Genomic DNA, 19462 nt, shown 5'->3' with positions numbered 1-19462 from the left:
CATGCCCTTGAAATTCTGGGATGAGGCTTTCCTCACAGCCGTACACATCATAAATATGTTACCTAGTCGTGTCATTAATAATGAAACGCCTATGGAACGTCTCCTTCATACCAAACCTGACTATACCACTCTTCGTGTGTTTGGGTGTGCCTGTTGGCCAAATTTGCGCCCATACAACAAACGTACGCTCATGATTCGATCCAAACAGTGTGTTTTCATACGGTACAGTACAAAAGCGTCAAATGCCTTGATGTCTCTACTGGTCGAGTATATATTTCTCCTGATGTCGTTTTTTATGAGACAAAATTCCCCTTCTCCGATCTACATCCAAATGTCGGTGCTATTCTACGTCAAGAAATTCTCCTTCTTCCATCTCAACTAACTGGCACTGATCAACGGGGAAATAATTGTGATGATGCAATATTGACTGACCCTCATAACAACAGTTTGGCAGAGTTTTGTGGTGAAACAGGACAAGAAAATGGTGAAGAAATTAGTCAAAATGGTGAAGAAATCACCCTAAACAAGCAACATTTTATGTGCCCAGCCCCAGGGAGCATATCCTCCTCAGGATCGCCGCCGCAGCAGTCTGTCACGCCATCTTGTGTGGGGTCAGCGCCACAGCAGGAAACCTGCGCCTCGGGTTCAGCGCCAGGGGGCAGCAGCGACCGCGCCTGCGCGCCAGGAGACAACCACGCCCGCAGCGGCGGCTCCGCCTCTGCCACGCGAGGCTCTTCCGTTCGTCACGCGGCGGGCACCGGTCCACGCCAATCTGCACCTGCCACGGGGCCACCTCTGAATCGGTGGCCCACGGGGGTGGACCGTTGCTACGCACGGCGTTCCACGAGCCAGCCGACCGGTCGGCCTGATCCCCCTGGTCCACTGATTGGCTTGAGATCCAGCGCTGATCCCTGTCGGCCAGCGCCAACATCACGCCCTGATGAGCCGCTGGCAGGGGCCGGTTCCGGATCTTCTGCACCGGATCACGTCTCCCCTTCGTCAGCTAAAGCCACAGAAGATCCCGGCTCGCCAACATCTCCTGCAGCAAGATCTGGCGCCGGATCCGAGGCTGCTGATGGATCTTCTGTGCATCCTGCGGTTGTAACTGCTTCACAAAAACACGAACATGTCTTCAAAAAGGGGTAATTAAACCTGTCAATTGCAAACACATTACCAAGTTTGGCATGGCATGTACCACAGGTGAACCGACTTCTTTGCAAAAAGCACTTGGTGATATGAAGTGGAAAAGGGCTATGGAAGAATAATACATGGCTCTTTAGAGGAATAAAACATGGCATCTGGTTCCCCCCAAAGCAAGGTAAAAATTTGATAGATTGCAAATGGGTATTCAGAATCAAAAGGAAATCCGATGGAACCATAGATCCCTATAAAGCTAGTCTGGTTGCAAAAGGCTTCAAACAAAGGTATGGCATAGACTACGAAGATATAGTGCAGTTGTAAAAATTGCTACCATTCATCTTGTTCTGTCTAGTGCTGTTTCAAGGGGATGGAGTCTCAGGAAACTAGATGTACAGAATGCGTTTCTCCATGGTGTTCTGGTAGAAGAGGTTTACATGAAACAGCCTCCTGGGTTTGAAAACAGAAAATTTCCCTCTCATATCTGCAGGCTTGATAAAGCCATTTATGGATTGAAGCAAGCTCCTAGAGCATGGTATTCCAGGCTCAGTCACAACCTGCAAGCTCTTGGTTTCATTCCTTCCAAGTCTGACACTTCCTTGTTTATATACAATAGGTCAAATACATCTATATTTGTACTTATTTATGTGGATGATATAATTTTTACAAGCTCATCTGATGAGGCAGTGGCAGGACTATTAAAGGATTTAAGTGCTAAGTTTGCCTTGAAGGACCTTGGAGACTTGCATTTTTTTCTAGGGATTGAAGTCAAGAAACATGGTAATGATCTTCATCTCTCTCAAGAAAAGTATGCTACTAACTTGGTCAAACGAGTAGGGTTGCAAGTGTTGGGTTTCGTAGTAATTTCAAAAAATTTCCTACGCACACGCAAGATCAGCAACGAGGGGGAGAGTGTTTTCTACGTACCCAACGCAGACCGACTGCGGAAGCGATGACACGACGTAGAGGAAGTAGTCGTACGTCTTCACGATCCAACCGATCAAGCACCGAAACTACGGCACCTCTGAGTTCGAGCACACGTTCAGCTCGATGACGATCCCCGGACTCCGATCCAACAAAGTGTCGGGGAAGAGTTCCGTCAGCACGACGGCGTGGTGACGATCTTGATGAACTACAGCAGCAGGGCTTCGCCTAAACTCCGCTACAGTATTATCGAGGTATATGGTGGCAGGGGGCACCGCACACGGCTAAGGAATAGATCACGTGGATCAACTTGTGTGTCTAGAGGTGTCCCCTGCCTCCGTATATAAAGGAGTAGAGGGGGGGAGGCTGGCCGGCCAAGGAGGAGGCGCCAGGAGAGTCCTACTCCCTCTGGGAGTAGGATTCCCCCCCCCCCAATCCTAGTTGGAATAGGATTCGCGGAGGGGGAAAAGAGGAGGAGGGGGCCGGCCACCTCTCCTAGTCCTAATAGGACTAGGAGAAGGGGGGAGGCGCGCAGCCCATCTAGGGCAGCCCCTTCTCTTTTCCACTAAGGCCCACTATGGCCCATATAGCTCCCGGGGGGTTCCGGTAACCCTCCCGGTACTCCGGTAAAATCCCGATTTCACCCGGAACACTTCCGATGTCCAAACATAGGCTTCCAATATATCAATCTTTACGTCTCGACCATTTCGAGACTCCTCGTCATGTCCGTGATCACATCCGGGACTCCGAACAACCTTCGGTACATCAAAATGCATAAACTCATAATATAACTGTCATCGTAACCTTAAGCGTGCGGACCCTACGGGTTCGAGAACAATGTAGACATGACCGAGACATGTCTCCGGTCAATAACCAATAGCGGGACCTGGATGCCCATATTGGCTCCTACATATTCTACGAAGATCTTTATCGGTCAGACCGCATAACAACATACGTTGTTCCCTTTGTCATCGGTATGTTACTTGCCCGAGATTCGATCGTCGGTATCCAATACCTAGTTCAATCTTGTTACCGGCAAGTCTCTTTACTCGTTCCGTAATACATCATCTCACAACTAACATATTAGTTGTAATGCTTGCAAGGCTTATGTGATGTGTATTACCGAGAGGGCCCAGAGATACCTCTCCGACAATCGGAGTGACAAATCCTAATCTCGAAATATGCCAACCCAACATCTACCTTTGGAGACACCTGTAATGCTCCTTTATAATCACCCAGTTACGTTGTGACGTTTGGTAGCACCCAAAGTGTTCCTCCAGCAAATGGGAGTTGCATAATCTCATAGTCATAGGAACATGTATAAGTCATGAAGAAAGCAATAGCAACATACTAAACGATCGGGTGCTAAGCTAATGGAATGGGTCATGTCAATCAGATCATTCAACTAATGATGTGACCTCGTTAATCAAATAACAACTTATTGTTCATGGTCAGGAAACATAACCATCTTCGATTAACGAGCTAGTCTAGTAGAGGCATACTAGTGACACTTTGTTTGTCTATGTATTCACACATGTATTATGTTTCCGGTTAATACAATTCTAGCATGAATAATAAACATTTATCATGATTATAAGGAAATAAATAATAACTTTATTATTGCCTCTAGGGCATATTTCCTTCAGTCTCCCACTTGCACTAGAGTCAATAATCTAGATTACACTGTAATGAATCTAACACCCATGGAGCTTTGGTGCTGATCATGTTTTGCTCGTGGAAGAGGCTTAGTCAACGGGTCTGCAACATTCAGATCCGTATGTATCTTGCAAATCTCTATGTCTCCCACCTGGACTAGATCCCGTATGAAATTGAAGCGTCTCTTGATGTGTTTGGTCCTTTTGTGAAATCTGGATTCCTTTGCCAAGGCAATTGCACCAGTATTGTCACAAAAGATTTTCATTGGACCCGATGCACTAGGTATGACACCTAGATCGGATATGAACTCCTTCATCCAGACTCCTTCGTTTGCTGCTTCCGAAGCAGCTATGTACTCCGCTTCACATGTAGATCCCGCTACGACGCTTTGTTTAGAACTGCACCAACTGACAGCTCCACCGTTTAATGTAAACACGTATCCTGTTTGCGATTTAGAATCATCCGGATTAGTGTCAAAGCTTGCATCAACGTAACCTTTTACGGTGAGCTCTTTGTCACCTCCATATACGAGAAACATATCCTTAGTCCTTTTCAGGTATTTCAGGATGTTCTTGACCGCTGTCCAGTGATCCATTCCTGGATTACTTTGGTACCTCCCTGCTAAACTTATAGCAAGGCACACATCAGGTCTGGTACACAGCATTGCATACATGATAGATCCTATGGCTGATGCATAGGGAACATCTTTCATATTCTCTCTACCTTCTGCAGTGGTCGGGCATTGAGTCTTACTCAACTTCACACCTTGTAACACAGGCAAGAACCCTTTCTTTGCTTGATCCATTTTGAACTTCTTCAAAATTTTGTCAAGGTATGTGCTTTGTGAAAGTCCAATTAAGCGTCTTGATCTATCTCTATAGATCTTAATGCCTAATATGTAAGCAGCTTCACCAAGGTCTTTCATTGAAAAACTTTTATTCAAGTATCCCTTTATGCTATCCAGAAATTCTATATCATTTCCAATTAGCAATATGTCATCCACATATAATATCAGAAATGTTACAGAGCTCCCACTCACTTTCTTGTAAATACAGGCTTCTTCGAAAGTCTGTATAAAACCAAATGCTTTGATCACACTATCAAAACGTTTATTCCAACTCCGAGAGGCTTGCACCAGTCCATAAATGGATCGCTGGAGCTTGCACACTTTGTTAGCTCCCTTTGGATCGACAAAACCTTCCGGTTGCATCATATACAACTCTTCTTCCAGAAATCCATTCAGGAATGCAGTTTTGACATCCATCTGCCAAATTTCATAATCATAAAATGCGGCAATTGCTAACATGATTCGGACGGACTTAAGCATCGCTACGGGTGAGAAGGTCTCATCGTAGTCAATCCCTTGAACTTGCCGAAAACCTTTTGCGACAAGTCGAGCTTTGTAGACAGTAACATTACCATCAGCGTCAGTCTTCTTCTTGAAGATCCATTTATTTTCAACTGCTTGTCGATCATCGGGCAAGTCAACCAAAGTCCATACTTTGTTTTCATACATGGATCCCATCTCAGATTTCATGGCTTCAAGCCACTTTGCGCAATCTGGGCTCACCATCGCTTCTTCATAGTTCGTAGGTTCATCATGATCTAGTATCATGACTTCCAGAACAGGATTACCGTACCACTCTGGTGCGGATCTTACTCTGGTTGATCTACGAGGTTCAGTAGTATCTTGATCTGAAGTTTCATGATCATTATCATTGGCTTCCTCACTAACTGGTGTAGGTGTCACTGAAACAGTTTTCTGTGATGAACTACTTTCCAGTAAGGGAGCAGGTACAGTTACCTCGTCAAGTTCTACTTTCCTCCCACTCACTTCTTTTGAGAGAAACTCCTTCTCTAGAAAGGATCCATTCTTAGCAACGAATGTCTTGCCTTCGGATCTGTGATAGAAGGTGTACCCAACAGTTTCCTTTGGGTATCCTATGAAGACACATTTCTCCGATTTGGGTTCGAGCTTATCAGGTTGAAGCTTTTTCACATAAGCATCGCAGCCCCAAACTTTAAGAAACGACAACTTTGGTTTCTTGCCAAACCACAGTTCATAAGGCGTCGTCTCAACGGATTTTGATGGTGCCCTATTTAACGTGAATGCGGCCGTCTCTAGAGCATAACCCCAAAACGATAGCGGTAAATCAGTAAGAGACATCATAGATCGCACCATATCCAGTAAAGTACGATTACGACGTTCGGACACACCATTACGCTGTGGTGTTCAAGGTGGCGTGAGTTGCGATACTATTCCACAATTTTTCAAATGTACACCAAACTCGTAACTCAAATATTCTCCTCCATGATCAGATCGTAGAAACTTTATTTTCTTGTTACGATGATTCTCAACTTCACTCTGAAATTCTTTGAACTTTTCAAATGTTTCAGACTTATGTTTCATTAAGTAGATATACCCATATCTTCTTAAATCATCTGTGAAGGTGAGAAAATAACGATATCCGCCATGAGCCTCAATATTCATCGGACCACATACATCGGTATGTATGATTTCCAACAAATCTGTTGCTCTCTCCATAGTACCGGAGAACGGTGTTTTAGTCATCTTGCCCATGAGGCACGGTTCGCAAATACCAAGTGATTCATAATCAAGTGGTTCCAAAAGTCCATCAGTATGGAGTTTCTTCATGCGCTTTATACCGATATGACCTAAACGACAGTGCCACAAATAAGTTGCACTTTCATTATCAACTCTGCATCTTTTGGCTTCAACATTATGAATATGTGTATTACTACTATCGAGATTCAATAAGAATAGACCACTCTTCAAGGGTGCATGACCATAAAAGATATTACTCATATAAATAGAACAACCATTATTCTCTGATTTAAATGAATAATCGTCTCGCATTAAACAAGATCCAGATATAATGTTCATGCTCAACGCTGGCACCAAATAACAATTATTTAGGTCTAATATTAATCCCGAAGGTAGATGTAGAGGTAGCGTGCCGACCGCGATCACATCGACTTTGGAACCGCTTCCCACGCGCATCGTCACCTCGTCCTTTGCCAGTGCCCGCTTATTCCGTAGTCCCTGTTTCGAGTTGCAAATATTAGCAACAGAACCAGTATCAAATACCCAGGTGCTACTGCGAGCTCTAGTAACGTACACATCAATAACATGTATATCACATATACCTTTGTTCACCTTGCCATCCTTCTTATCCGCCAAATACTTGGGGCAGTTCCGCTTCCAGTGACCAGTCTGCTTGCAGTAGAAGCACTCAGTTTCAGGCTTAGGTCCAGACTTGGGTTTCTTCTCTTGAGCAGCAACTTGTTTGCCGTTCTTCTTGAAGTTCCCCTTCTTCTTCCCTTTGCCATTTTTCTTGAAACTAGTGGTTTTGTTAACCATCAACACTTGATGCTCCTTTTTGATTTCTACCTCCACAACTTTCAGCATTGCGAAGAGCTCGGGAATAGTCTTGTATATCCCTTGCATATTATAGTTCATCACAAAGCTCTTGTAGCTTGGTGGCAGTGATTGGAGAATTCTGTCAATGACGCAATCATCCGGAAGATTAACTCCCAATTGAATCAAGTGATTATTATACCCAGACATTTTGAGTATATGCTCACTAACAGAACTGTTCTCCTCCATCTTGCAGCTATAGAACTTATTGGAGACTTCATATCTCTCAATTCGGGCATTTGCTTGAAATATTAACTTCAACTCCTGGAACATCTCATATGCTCCATGACGTTCAAAACGTCGTTGAAGTCCCGATTCTAAGCCGTAAAGCATGGCACACTGAACTATCGAGTAGTCATCAGCTTTACTCTGCCAGACGTTCATAACATCTGGTGTTGCTCCAGCAGCAGGCCTGGCACCCAGCGGTGCTTCCAGGACGTAATTCTTCTGTGCAGCAATGAGGATAATCCTCAAGTTACGAACCCAGTCTGTGTAATTGCTACCATCATCTTTCAACTTTGCTTTCTCAAGGAACGTATTAAAATTCAACGGAACAACAACACGAGCCATCTATCTACAATCAACATAAACAAGCAAGATACTATCAGGTACTAAGTTCATGATAAATTTAAGTTCAATTAATCATATTACTTAAGAACTCCCACTTAGATAGACATCCCTCTAATCTTCTAAGTGATTACGTGATCCAAATCAACTAAACCATAACCGATCATCACGTGAGATGGAGTAGCTTTCAATGGTGAACATCGTTTATGTTGATCATATCTACTATATGATTCACGCTCGACCTTTCGGTCTCCGTGTTCCGAGGCCATATCTGCATATGCTAGGCTCGTCAAGTTTAACCTGAGTATTCTGCGTGTGCAAAACTGGCTTGCACCCGTTGTAGATGGACGTAGAGCTTATCACACCCGATCATCACGTGGTGTCTGGGCACGACGAACTTTGGCAACGGTGCATACTCAGGGAGAACACTTCTTGATAATTTAGTGAGAGATCATCTTATAATGCTACCGTCAATCAAAGCAAGATAAGATGCATAAAAAGATAAACATCACATGCAATCAATATAAGTGATATGATATGGCCATCATCATCTTGTGCTTGTGATCTCCATCTCCGAAGCACCGTCATGATCACCATCGTCACCGGCGCGACACCTTGATCTCCATCGTAGCATCGTTGTCGTCTCGCCAATCTTATGCTTCCACGACTATCACTACCGTTTAGTAATAAAGTAAAGCATTACATCACGATTTGCATTGCATACAATAAAGCGACAACCATATGGCTCCTGCCAGTTGCCGATAACTCGGTTACAAAACATGATCATCTCATACAATAAAATTCAGCATCATGTCTTGACCATATCACATCACAACATGCCCTGCAAAAACAAGTTAGACGTCCTCTACTTTGTTGTTGCAAGTTTTACGTGGCTGCTACGGGCTTTAAGCAAGAACCAATCTCATCTACGCATCAAAACCACAACGATAGTTTGTCAAATAGACTCAGTTTTAACCTTCGCAAGGACCGGGCGTAGCCATACTTGGTTCAACTAAAGTTGGGGAGACAGTCGCCCGCAAGCCATCTCTGTGCAAAGCACGTCGAGGGAACCGGTCTCGCGTAAGCGTGCGCGTAAGGTTGGTCCGGGTCGTCTCGCCCAACAATACCGCCGAACCAAAGTATGACATGCTGGTAGGCAGTATGACTTGTATCGTCCACAACTCACTTGTGTTCTACTCGTGCATATAACATCAACATAAATAACCTAGGCTCGGATGCCACTGTTGGGTTTCGTAGTAATTTCAAAAAATTTCCTACGCACACGCAAGATCATGTGATGCATAGCAACGAGGGGGAGAGTGTTGTCTACGTACCCAACGCAGACCGACTGCGGAAGCGATGACACGACGTAGAGGAAGTAGTCGTACGTCTTCACGATCCAACCGATCAAGCACCGAAACTACGGCACCTCCGAGTTCGAGCACACGTTCAGCTCGATGACGATCCCCGGACTCCGATCCAGCAAAGTGTCGGGGAAGAGTTCCGTCAGCACGATGGCGTGGTGACGATCTTGATGAACTACAGCAGCAGGGCTTCGCCTAAACTCCGCTACAGTATTATCGAGGTATATGGTGGCAGGGGGCACCGCACACGGCTAAGGAATAGATCACGTGGATCAACTTGTGTGTCTAGAGGTGTCCCCTGCCTCCGTATATAAAGGAGTAGAGGGGGAGGCTAGCCGGCCAAGGAGGAGGCGCCAGGAGAGTCCTACTCCCTCTGGGAGTAGGATTCCCCCCCCCCAATCCTAGTTGGAATAGGATTCGCGGAGAGGGAAAAGAGGAGGAGGGGGCCGGCCACCTCTCCTAGTCCTAATAGGACTAGGAGAAGGGGGGAGGCGCGCAGCCCATCTAGGGCAGCCCCTTCTCTTTTCCACTAAGGCCCACTATGGCCCATATAGCTCCCGGGGGGTTCCGGTAACCCTCCCAGTACTCCGGTAAAATCCCGATTTCACCCGGAACACTTCCGATGTCCAAACATAGGCTTCCAATATATCAATCTTTACGTCTCGACCATTTCGAGACTCCTCGTCATGTCCGTGATCACATCCGGGACTCCGAACAACCTTCGGTACATCAAAATGCATAAACTCATAATATAACTGTCATCGTAACCTTAAGCGTGCGGACCCTATGGGTTCGAGAACTATGTAGACATGACCGAGACATGTCTCCAGTCAATAACCAATAGCGGGACCTGGATGCCCATATTGGCTCCTACATATTCTACGAAGATCTTTATCGGTCAGACCGCATAACAACATACGTTGTTCCCTTTGTCATCGGTATGTTACTTGCCCGAGATTCGATCGTCGGTATCCAATACCTAGTTCAATCTTGTTACCGGCAAGTCTCTTTACTCGTTCCGTAATACATCATCTCACAACTAACATATTAGTTGTAATGCTTGCAAGGCTTATGTGATGTGTATTACCGAGAGGGCCCAGAGATACCTCTCCGACAATCGGAGTGACAAATCCTAATCTCGAAATACGCCAACCCAACATCTACCTTTGGAGACACCTGTAATGCTCCTTTATAATCACCCAGTTACGTTGTGACGTTTGGTAGCACCCAAAGTGTTCCTCCGGCAAACAGGAGTTGCATAATCTCATAGTCATAGGAACATGTACAAGTCATGAAGAAAGCAATAGCAACATACTAAACGATCGGGTGCTAAGCTAATGGAATGGGTCATGTCAATCAGATCATTCAACTAATGATGTGACCTCGTTAATCAAATAACAACTTATTGTTCATGGTCAGGAAACATAACCATCTTCGATTAACGAGCTAGTCTAGTAGAGGCATACTAGTGACACTTTGTTTGTCTATGTATTCACACATGTATTATGTTTCCGGTTAATACAATTCTAGCATGAATAATAAACATTTATCATGATTATAAGGAAATAAATAATAACTTTATTATTTCCTCTAGGGCATATTTCCTTCAGCAAGGGTGTAAACCATCACCCACTCCCTTATCTAGTTCAGAAAAGTTGTCACTTATATAAGGAGATCCCTTGAATCAAGAGGATAGCACAAACTACAGAAGTCTAGTAGGTGCACTTCAATATTTGACGCTTACAAGACCAGATATTTCATTTGCTGTTAATAAAGTATGCCAGTTCCTTCATGCTCCTACAACAGTTCATTGGACTGCAGCTAAACGCATAGTCAGATATATCAAAAACACTCTGAACACTGGTCTTACTTTCAGCAAGTCTTCATCAACTCTAGTCAGTGCTTTTTCTGACTCTGACTGGGCAGGATGTCTGGATGATATACGGTCTACAAGTGGGTTTGCAATCTTCTTTGGACCCAACCTTATATCTTGGTGTGCCAAGAAACAAGCTACAGTATCTAGATCCAGTACAGAAGCAGAGTATAAGGCATTAGCAAATGCAACTGCAGAGATTATATGGGTTCAGTCTCTACTCAAGGAGCTTGGCATAAGACGAATCCCAGCACCATGCTTGTGGTGTGACAATCTTGGTGCCACATATCTCTCTGCAAATCCAGTTTTTCATGCCAGAACAAAACATATTGAGATTGATTTCCACTTTGTCAGAGAACGTGTTGCTAACAAGCAGTTGGAAATTCAGTTTGTTCATTCCAAGGATCAGCTTGCAGATGGTTTCACCAAAGCATTACCTACACGGAGCTTTGAAGAGTTTAAGCGTAATTCAACTTGTCCAAGTTGTGATTAAGGGAGGGTGTTAAACATCATTTATCATGTCACGATGGCATATGTGTCACGTGACTTCGGCAGGAGGTAGCTAGGAGATAGTTTAGATTCTCTCTCAACCGCATGTATCTATCTCTATCTCTTATCCCTTCCTTGCTTCCCAAGATGTAATCTCTCCAACTACTTGTATGCATATCCAGGGATAAGCCCCTGCCTATATAACACGAAGGCGCACCCCCGAACAGGGTACGGCGCTTCACGCATATCACACAAGAAGAAGCCACAGAGCGATAGATAGAGGCAGCAAGGTGAGGACATGATGTCTTGTTGTCCTGGGTCTTCCAACTTCCAACTAATCCAGCTATCTGGTCCAGTCCTTGAAGAAAAAAACATTGTTAGCAAATCACTGGCGCTCGGAAAAAAAAGGAGAGTTTCAACTTAACACACGGAACACGTCAGGACATGTGCATCTCCAGGTAAGCAAGTTTTTCCAAAATATCAGTTGTATGGAGGTACTATAAACATCACACTTTTCTTTCAGGAGACATTAATAGATCGAGATTCTATACAGACTGAACATTGGAGCTAACAAGCAGAAACAAGACAAACTACTCCCTCCGTCCCATAATATAAGATCGTTTTTCAAGCTATGTTAGTAGCTTGAAAAATGATCTTACATGTGGGACGGAGGGAGTATTCGTGTAGGTGTCATCAGCAAGTCCAGCATACTTCAATAATGATGATTTTAGTTGCAATGTTACTGCATAATACATTAGTTGTTTTCAGTAATAAGGAGTTTTGAAGAAGAAAATACAAGCAAAAAGCTATCGCACAAATACCTTAGGTTGTTTCTATTGATCCACTGGACTCCCCTTACGTTTGGACACCACATTATTATCACTTGTTTTATATTTGCAACAGCATCTGCTCCACCATATGAAACTAGGTCTGGACAATCCAAAATCCATAATTTTTCAAGAGTGATGCAAGATTACTGCGCCAAATGTCACCTGGAATGGATATTATACCCTTGCATCCACGAATGCTCAGTGAGACGAGGGACGTGAGATTCAGTAGGCAGCTGGGAACATATGCAGATATATCCCCACATTTTTGTAAGCAGAGCCTTTGGAGAGATGATGGCAACACCAGTCCCCTTTGCTACCTAAGACTTGGACACTCAATAACCTCCATATGTTCCAGATAAGAAAAACTTCCAAACCTTTCATCTGCCAGGGATGATAACTCGGGACAAAATTTGACATAAATGCTCACAATGGCAGGTAGATATTCTGGTGTCAGGAGGTCATGTAGGGTTGATAGTTTATCACAATATGTAACTTCTAGAACATTAAGCGAGGAGAGTGCTGTAATGCTGCCAGTACCCGCAGAAATGGAAAGGTTAGTGGAGCCTCCAATGGAGATAAGAGATTTGCACCGAATGCGCAACCCCCTTAGACCTGGAAGACTCCACGTCTGTAGTTGGATGGACGTGACAGACTCGCATGATAAATAAAAGCTGGTGAGGGAGCAGCAAACAATATTGCAAAAGAGACCAGCACACCACAGATGTAACTTCTTAAGGGATGGTGAAACCAATCTTTGGAGGCGGATGTTTGGGCAATGGCACACGTCTAGTTCTTCAAGGAAATGCAAATCCCCAAAATTTTCAGTTGGTATTGATGCTAACCTCTTGCAATTTTTAATTCTTATTTTCTTGATGCCTGGTACATAATTTGGATGCAGAAAATGTTCAAGGCTTGATATATTTTCGCACCCATCAATGGTTATATCTGTCAGGGACATGAGAATACAACCTATAGGTGTCTCATTTAAGTTTATGCTCTGTGAGATCATGGGAAATGATATGCTCTTGAGTCCAACACAGTCTACAAATGTAACTGATTTTAAGTCTGGCAGATTTTGTGGCTGAAACCAACTTGGGAGCGACGCGCCGGCATAATTCTGGAGAACCAGAGACTTGAGACTGCTAGGAGGTTGTAGAACTTGAAGCACTTCTATCTCGTAGTCCTGGATTAATTGGGAATTTGACTGCACACACAGTTTCAACTCCTCAAGATATTTCTTACTCTTCAGTTTAGCCTCTTCTGCATGATCCTTACGAAGCATGCTAACATTAGCTATCTCCAAGTGTCCACGAAACTGATTCAGATTATTTAATAACACAATTCCTCGTCCCTGCCCATTGGCTGGATCAATACGCATGCGACCCCCAGCATAATATTGTAATCCATTTGATTCGAATTTTTGCAAACTAGTCAGCTTACCAAAGTTGAAAGGCAAGCTTTCTAGCTCACATTTTTTTGGCATATAAAATCTGCATATTATATAACCAACAGAAAGTTGAAGGAATCCTCTTTAAAGGACAAGCTCTGGAGATTTCAAGGTATCGAAGATGTTTCCAGTTGCCGATACTATCTGGTAATTCATTTGTGGAGGCACAAGAAAGCACACGCATACGTGGAAGCTTAGTACATCACTTGTCCATTACAAAGCCAGTTTCTTTGCCTAAATCATTCTTGCAAATTAAGGTGCGCAGCTTTGTGTACTTGCATAATCCCGACAAATTGGAATCATCTAACTCATTACTTGGGAGTATGTACAGATGACGAACATTCTGGGGAATTTTACCAAAGTCACTCTTCTTTCTTAAGATGAAGCAGTCATGCTCGGAAACTTTCTGTGCCATGTCATGCAGCAAATCATGGATTATGTATCTACCATTAACATTTTGAAAGAAGGACCGTGCAACAAGATCTTCGAAATACTGACAAGCAACATCTTGAATGGGAACCCCACCTTGAGGCTCCACAAAGCCTTCTGCTACCCAAATTTCAGCTAACCATGCCTTATGAAACTTGTAATCTTTGGGATAAACAGCACATAATGCGAAGCATTGCTTCAAATAGAATGGTAAATATATATAGCTCAATCGAAGGGCGGGCAAAATCTCGGTTTCCTCTTGTTTCAACTCCCACAGTTCACTCTCAAGTATAGAATTCCAATGTGATGCTTGAAGGTCCCTGCTTAACATGCGTCCCAAAGTTTTGGCAGCTAAGGGAGAACCCTTCAATTTTGGAAGTATACTTCTACCAATGCACTCTAAATCAGGATCGTTGTTAGAACCCTCAGATCCAAACGCACACAATTTGAAGAAATTCCAAAAGATGTCGTCCTTCAGACCTTGAACTATAACAGACTCCACTGTGCACACCCCCTTGGAAACATTTGGACATCTAGTGGTGACCAACATCGTACTTCCCTCTTGCACACTTTTAAAAGGTGCACAAAACCTTTTCCAACACTGCCCATTTTCCTTCAAGGCATCATCCCATATGTCATCAAGTACTATCAATAACATTTTATTTCTCACAAGGTTAGAGAGAGCAGATTGAAGAGAATCCAAATTATCAGTTGTTGCCTCCTTCCCATTAAATGATTGTATCACCTCTTTTGTTAACCTCTTCACATCAAAGTCATCTGACACACATATCCAAATTATGAGCTCAAAGTGAGATTTCACTCGTTGTTGGCTGCATATATGTTGGACCAAAGTGGTCTTTCCAACGCCACCAATTCCAACTAGTGGCAAAACTAGAAGATTCGGTATTATTGATTCATCGTTAACTTGGTTGCTTGTTGATGCATTGGTTGACCACATTGCTCTCTTGCGTTTTAAATTTGTGGATACATTCAGAAATCCCAATATCTTCTCCAGCTCTTTGTCACGACCAAATATTTTTGTTTCATTCGGCAACGAGGTGGTCTCCGGCCTGACTAATTTATGAAAGCGTTGTGTAACTCCATGAAGCCCCATGTTCTCCAGCTGACTGGAAAGATGATTCAACCTCAATTGGAGAACATTCAGTTTGTTGAAGCTGCCTTGGATGACGGTATCGAAGAAGTCAATGAAAGGATATTGGCTTGCATTGCCCTCCACTTGCACCTTCTTCTCATACCATGTGAGCTCATCAAGAAGGTCCTCGGCATCAGCTACAGCATCCTTGAGATTAGGAAGGATGTTCACCACACCATATTCGTGGCTTCTCCACTCTGCTTTATTAATGAGGTCGTACATTGTAGGAAGAGTATCCCTCAGACTTTGTAGGCCACTCTCCAGCTGCAAGACATGATCCTCAAGACTTTGCTCTTGGGAGCCACTCCATCGGGAGCGCAGAGATGAAATGAGAGATTTGGCCCACTGAAACAAAGTGACACATTCATTGATGGCACTAACGATTGCAGTGGCAGATAAGCTCATGGTGGCTGGTCCGTCCTGCAATCAAGCAGTGCATGAAACTAGCATCGCGGAAGTAATTATTTTCTCCAGATACAGTTCCATGAAAAATACCTATGAAGTTAGTTTCAAGGGACGAGTTAATGAAACTTCATGAAGTGGGAATACAGTTTCGGTATGTCTTCGCAACTGTTAACAAAGGTGCCTTTAGAAATCATCTACCTGAAATATACACCAACATATTCCAATTCAAATGAGACCTATTCACATGCGGAACATAGAGAAAGAGCCTGGGCGCAGGACGCGTAGAATATGGAGTTGAACATGAAAGAGATGTCCCTCATAACACAACGTTCTGCTTCCTCTACCTCTCTCTCCCTGTTATGACCGGTTTGGTCTATACTAGGAAGAGGCCCACCGGGCATTAGAATTAGGGGCTTGGCCCATAAGTTATCTTAGGCAAGTTATCTTAGGCAAGTTATGTTAGGCTAAAGTTATAAATACTAGTTGTAAGACATCGTTTGAGATCAAGCAATAAAGATAGTTCTATCATATTGCCCGGCTCCAGAGGAGCCGGAAACCCTAGCCGCACCTTGCCTTAGCCGCCGCCGGCCTTCGTCTCCCTTGCGACGGCGCCAACACGCCGGAGCCGCCGCCCTCGCCCCCAACCCTCACTGTCCTGCCCGTATAACCTACGGAGTAGAGCCGGTAGGAACCCTAGTCCTACCACTCCCTCTCTTTTTCAGCTTGCTGAAATTTTCGTTCGATTTATCTTATTCGATAAATGGTTTGTTTTAAAGCTAAAATTGGTTTTATCTTCTTCGAGAAATGGTGGATTCTATTTCTAACGACACACTGGAAAAAATTGGGGTACGCGGAGTGGAACACAGAAGAAGAAACAAAGGAGTAGGGCAAATCAAAGGTTGAAGCTCACCTGGATCGGTGCTAATTGCTGTCGACGAGCGCCGAATGCGCGGCCTCAGCAGGAGGAGGAGAGAAATCCTGGATGGGGCTGACGTCCGAGAGAAGGGAGCCTAACAACAATCTCATGGGAAGTGTCAATCCTCACATTCATACAGCTTGTGGGCGGAAGTACCAAGGCATGGTCGCTTTGTTCGCTTCTCCTTGGCGACAACACCCAGGTGTAAGCTATGTTATCATAATATCTTTGTCTTTTTTTATCTTAAATTATGTTCAACTTTTTCCAAGATGGACACAGTCGCGAAAACGAATGAATCGAGAACAGAATGAGCCGAATACCGACATTCTCGATCACGAGTATATTGCATTCGTGAAAACAAAAACAAAATGCATACTCCCTTCAGTTTCGGAGAATAATCACATACAAGTTGAACACTGTGGATTATGGAGGCCTTAAAACTGACTGCACCTCAAAACTGCCTGCCTGCTTATTGTCCAAACAACTAATCTTGATCATCAACACTGACAGACTCCTGTGACCTGGAGATTCAACTTAATTTGTGCAGCAGCAGGCTGAAATAATCACCGGAGGCATAGAAATTTGAGCCCTGCAAAACTGCACCATTAAACTAGCTATTATTTCCCCACTTCTAAAACTTGGAAACAACCGCAAGGTAAAACAAACACACAAAAACAGTCTGAAGTCTGAACCCTGCAACCCAAATTCTTTTCTTCACTTCTGAACCACAAAATCTGTCTTGGAAAAATGTGAGTAAGCAGGCTCTCAACCCATTCTAAGCTCCAGCAGCGCATGCATAAACTGTATTAATGAGTTAAATAAGGTACACTGCAATTCCTTTCGAAATAATCAATCAACAAATCCAGAGTAAAGATACACAACAGGTACGATATGTCTTACAGATGCACTGTGAGTGCTCTGCTGGTGAAGAAAAGCAGAGGATGCTGCTCCAGCAGCAACCGAAATGGGCAAAAACGACAGCTTGATTCTGTTCAATAATCAAAGGCATCAAATGCTTGCTTAACAATGCAAACCAAATGCCACCGATTTGCCTGGTACTGTAATGTACCCTCTCAAGACCCTACCCCTCAGATCTACCTTGATCATCAACCCTCAAACCCTAAAAAAAAAGATCTAGCTTGATCATCAACCAGGCAGGCAGATGCAGAGTGGGTTTATGATGAATGCTATAACTTGGTTGAAGTTTGAAACAATCACAAGACAAAACAAACACCAAATTAATACTAGGTCTGAACCCTGCAAACTAAATTGCTTTCATACTTCTGAAACTCCACTGTCTTAAAAAAAATGTCACCCAAGCATCAGCAGCAATATCATCTGCAGCACCTAGGCAGGGGATGGTATCGATGCCAGGGAGCGTGCGCTGCTCACTGGAGACCCGGTTGACAATGTGCAGCCAGGCCTCGTCGGGCGTCGGCGGGGGTAACGAACCAGCTGCCAGAGGAGGAGCCCAGGATGACGTGGTCGGGCCCCGGGGCGCACACGGCGGCAGCGTGGCCTTGGGAGAGGGAGAAGAACGCGAAAGTCAATTCAACATGCTGACTACAGCTTTGCAGTCCGGACCTGCTGCAGATAAATTCTCAATATGGTCGAGGAACTAGACGTCCAGAACCTGCATACTGAGACAAAGATCTTTTTTTTTTTTGAAGCTTGGTTTGTTGCAGTTTAGTTCTGAACCCATCAAACTAAACAGTCAACCCGTAGGACACTGCAATATATCCCTTCATTTTGTTAGCTTGGTTGCAATTTGGAATAAATCATTAGAATTACTCTTCTCCTCTGTTTAGTTCTGAATTAAACATGTTAGTTAATCCAGAAACCTCACAAGGCAATGATTAAAACTAAGAATAAAATTAAGTCTGAACCCTGCAACACTGATTAGACTGTTCCCTCAGAAAACCTAAAGGGGCCACCTTCGTTTGGTGCCGTGATCAAAAGGGCGAAAAGAAGAAGCTGAAAATCAAACTGTTTCCTGTGTTCTAAAGCCTTTTACTGAAAATCAAACAGAACTGTTACTACTAGTACTTAACCCACCCAAGCTATGAAATCAGACACCAAATCTATCATGGGATGCAAAGCGTGAACCACGCCGGCGGCGGCTTGTTCCGGTGCGGCCCAAGGCCCTCGACCTTCTCCTCCCTGCCGTCCTTGAGGCTGAACACCCCGGCGCCACGCTGGTTGTCGGGGTAGCACAGCGACATATCGTCGGCAGTGTAGTAGACGCAGCCAGCCCTAAGTTCAGGGTGCTCCCTTGTCGACACGCACAGCGAACCGTTCACCCCGACAAACAGCGCGGCGTCGCCGATGTCGTCCCGGCCTTGGTGATGCCATGGCGTGAGGCCACTATCTTCCACACACGGCCCTCCGCCGTGGCGAAGGCCACAACGCCGTACCGTAGATCGGTGATGAGCATGGCAATGGCGGCGAAGTCGGAGAGGATGACCTTGCGGTAGAAGTAGCGTCGCATTGTGCCGGGGTTCATGACTGCGAACCCATCGGGATACGGCGGGGGCCCCCTAATGAACGGCTTCTCCTCGAACGAGAAGACGGAGCCCCCACGTTCAGCGTCGACGCAGGGAATGGCCGGGAGCACCCGCTGCTCGCCGGTCACCGGGACCGGGTTGATGAGGCGCAGCCGGGCGAAGGCAAAGGCATCGGCGCTGACGACCCACCCGCGGGAGAACTAGAATCTCAGGACGAGGTGACCGGGCCCTAGGGCGTGTACGCCGGCGGAGCGGCGGTGCGCCAGCGAGAAGAGCGTGGCCGTCTCCGTGGTGTCACTGGGCAAGACGAGCAACGGCGCCTCCGGCAT

At 44.7% G+C, this 19462-nt stretch overlaps 2 pseudogenes; both read right to left on the bottom strand.

The window, feature by feature from the left end:
• Positions 1-1003: 1003 nt before the first annotated feature.
• On the bottom strand, positions 1004-15713 carry LOC147988109 (disease resistance protein RGA2-like; annotated as a pseudogene).
• Positions 15714-18925: 3212 nt separating this feature from the next.
• LOC147988108 (uncharacterized) lies at positions 18926-19462 on the bottom strand (annotated as a pseudogene).

Source organism: Triticum urartu, chromosome 2A, assembly GCF_056163025.1.
Source record: "Triticum urartu cultivar PI428250 chromosome 2A, HENAU_Tu73, whole genome shotgun sequence".
Taxonomy (NCBI): Eukaryota; Viridiplantae; Streptophyta; class Magnoliopsida; order Poales; family Poaceae; genus Triticum; species Triticum urartu.
Note: the sequence above shows the minus strand (reverse complement) of the source record. Positions and strands in the feature narration are given on the sequence as shown.